The following is a 3,727-nucleotide window of genomic DNA, read 5'->3' on the forward strand; positions in this document are numbered from 1 at the left end:
CTACATGTAATGCAAACATGTGGTTCTGATAATTGCAAGCATAAGCAAATATGTGGCTCGAAAAATAATGGAGTCATACATGCCATTGCCAGACGTATTTGGTGAAAGACAATTATCCATCCGATAGACTAACTTGTGCTGGTTGGGGTACCAAATCATGTCTGCAAACTCATACTGCTTGCCAAACACAAGTACTGCATCTCTTAAGTCATAATTGTTCTCGCTCAAATATGTGATGGATTGCTTAAACATAGGTTTTAATTTTCGAGTAACCTACAAAAGAAAGCGACAAAGTAATCCGCATTTTCTAACTAATATATATATCCATTAATTTTTTTTAGTATGATCTTCACAATAAAAAAATTTCTCATGCAAGCTGTTAAAAGTAGTTGAAACGTAACAATGTTATATCTGTGAAATTGCTTTAATGACTCTAATGGAGACATTGGCTACACTAAGATCTTGATCACTATCATTGAGCCTCTTAACGTTGACATAACCATCTTCAGGACCTCCTAGACTCATAATTGTTAGTCCTACCACGTAATCATGGACCGAGCTTCCTTGGCCCCATGACGTGCTACCATGTGTCCGAGTCTTCAGTAAGTCTCATATGGTTAAACCCCACTAGTATGCTGCATAAGGCAAAGCCAGCCTTCCTTTGGCAGCTTCACTGCTGAGCTGCTAAAGAGTCGCACCACTATCCAATGTTATGGTCATTACTTCGGCATCAATCTCCACCACACAATTGAGGTACTTGGTGCTTATGATCAACCCATCTTCCCAACTTAGACATACCAACTTTGGAATGTTATGAGAGAAACAAGTTGCAACCTTCATTTTGATTTTGCTTTTTGTTGCATTGGCCATTATTGAAATCAATTCTTCCACTGTCGAAGGGTATACCACATTGCCTGCTCGACACACCACTCGATCAGGGAAGACACCATAGGAGTTTGTGATGGTGCAATTTGTGTTGCTTGATGATAAGCACTTATGGGGTCCTCTAGAGGAAGAGAAAAGCCTAGCGAGAATGAAAAGTGAAATGGACAATCTAATCGGAGAATGAGCCCCAATACACCTAATTTTGTGTGTAACAAAAACATGATTCACGGTTCTTAATTCTCTTGGTTTTGAAGCATTTACCCTTACGCCTTAGGTTTGTACATTTGATATATGTATTGTGGCTCAACGTGTATATATAGTTCATTTGTTATCTTTTTGTACTTTGTGTGTGTGTATATATACATTACTGAACTGTCCATATATATTTATATATGGTTATCTTTTCCTTTCTATGATTTAGTTTAAGTATGTTGAGAATGAATCCCACATTGATGAGATGAGGGACCTTGCATGTACTTATAAGCAGTTGAGCTATTTCCTATATTACCAATTGCTATTATGGTGGAACCTCAACTTTCTTCATGGTATTATCGCATGTTGGCCCACATATGAAGCCCAATGGTCACACATACTCTACATCACCCAATTCGTGATGTCCATGCTTTACATCACCCAATTCGTGATGTCCACGTGTTTGGCTTGAAAATTCGCCACACGTGAGAGGGCATGTGAAGATGTGAAGGTAAAAGAGTCTCACATTGGTGAAAAGAAGAACCTTGCAAGAACTTATAAGAGGTTGGACTACTCCCTATATTGCCAATTGGTTTTATTGTGAAACCTTAACTTTCTTCATGGTATTAGAGCAGGTTGCCCCATGTGTGAAGCCTAACAGCCACACGTGCTCCACGTCACCCAATTTGCGTTGTCCACATGTTTGGCCTGAAAAATTGCCACATGTGAGGGGACATGTGAGAATGTGAAGGTAAAAGAGTCCCATATTGGTGAAAGAAGAAATTTTGCAAGGAGTTATAAGAGGTTGGGCTACTCCTCATATTGTCAATTAGTTTTATGGTGGAACCTCAATTTTCTTCATGATATTAGAGCATGTTGTCCCATGTGTAAAGCCCAAGGGCCACACGTGCACCACGTCACCCAATTCGTGTTGTCCATTTGTTAGGCTTGAAAATTTGCCATACGTGAGGGGGGCGTGTTGAGAATGAATCCCACTTTGATGAGAGGAGGGACCGTGCATGTGTTTATAAGTAGTTGAGTTATTTCTCATATTGCCAATTGGTTTTATGGTGGAACCTCAATTTTCTTCATGATATTAGAGTAAGTTGGCCCACGTCGGAAACCCAATGACCACACATGCTCCACGTCACCTAATTCGTGTTATACACATGCTTAGCTTGAAAATTCGCCACATATAAGGGGGCGTGTGAAGATATGAAGGTAAAAGAGTCCCACATTGGTGAAAAGAAAAAACCTTGCAAGGGCTTATAAGAGGTTGGACTACTCTCCATATTACCAATTGATTTTATGGTGAATCTCAACTTTATTCAAAGTCGAGCTAAATCACATCGCTTAATTGGTTGATTTAACTGAATTTTCGGGGCAAAACCAAGCCACTTCTAACAGTATCTATGTATTTTTGTCAATATTATTGAATATCACTTTCCTAATTAGATAACTCTATTTAAGGGAAAACACTCCTATTTAAGGAATTGGATTCTGTTTAAATGAAATATTGGTTTCTGAATTACCAAAAACAGAAAGAGAAATTGGATTATGTTTAAATGAACTATTAATGAAATGTTATTAATACAAAAGTCACAAATCTTTAGTTAAACAATTGCAATAAAGGTGGCGGGGAGGACTTTTGCTCATGTAAAAGACCGCCTCTGGAAGAAATTACAAGGGTGGCGGGGAGGACTGTTAAGAGTGCAGGGAGGGAGGTGCTAGTCAAAACCGTGGTACAATCGTTACCAATGTACACTATGCAATGCTTCCTATTACCAAAGACGTTTTGTGAAGAGCTTAATAGGATGATTACCAAGTTTTGGTGGAGTGGAGAGCCAAGTAAAAAGAAGATACATTGGATAAATTGGAGAACTTTATGCAAGCCTAATACGGAAGGAGGTTTAGGCTTCCGAGACTTAATACTCGTTTAATCTTGCTTTACTATCCAAGCAAGCTTGGCGTTTCGTCCAGAATCCTTAGTCACTCGTTTCTAGGTTGTTCAAGGCGAGATACTTCCCAAATACCGATTTCATGCAGGCGAAGGTCACGGCTAATGCCTCGTATTGTTGGAGAAGCATAGCTGCTTCTCGCAAGGTGCTCATGAAAAGATTAAGGTGGCAGGTGGGTAATGGGGGCACTATCAAAATAAGGAAGGACAATTGGCTCCCAAGGGATAGCTTTTTAAGTCCACCTGTCAGTTCCGTGGAATTGCGGGGCTACGGTTAATAAGTTTTTCTTAACGATACTTCTACTTGGAATAAAGAATTGTTGGAGCAATTGTTCAGTCCTGAAGAGGTAGACGTGATATTGTCTATCCCGCGTAGTGTACGCGATACTCCGGATTGGGAAATTTGGCACTTTGAACGTTACGGTAAATTTGGCGCGTCATGAATTGGATCTCGAAGGGGCAGCTCCTGGAGGCTCAGGCTCGAGTGGTGTGGAGGAAAAATTATGGAAGAAACATTGGAATGCTTGTGTACCTGGAAAGGTGAAAATTTTTGCTTGGAGAGGGTGTTTGGACTCCTTACCTACTCGCACCAAGCTATCAAGAAGGAGAATTCCTGTTGAAGAAGCGTGCTTATTTTGTCATGGTACGATCGAAACGGTTGAGCATGTGCTTCGTGACTGAGCTACGGCGGCA

At 40.2% G+C, this 3,727-nt stretch overlaps 1 pseudogene; it reads right to left on the reverse strand.

The window, feature by feature from the left end:
• Window positions 1–1,106, reverse strand: LOC137734366 (probable L-gulonolactone oxidase 6; annotated as a pseudogene).
• Between the last annotated feature and the right edge of the window lie 2,621 nt (window positions 1,107–3,727).

This window comes from Pyrus communis, chromosome 5 (assembly GCF_963583255.1).
Source record: "Pyrus communis chromosome 5, drPyrComm1.1, whole genome shotgun sequence".
Taxonomy (NCBI): Eukaryota; Viridiplantae; Streptophyta; class Magnoliopsida; order Rosales; family Rosaceae; genus Pyrus; species Pyrus communis.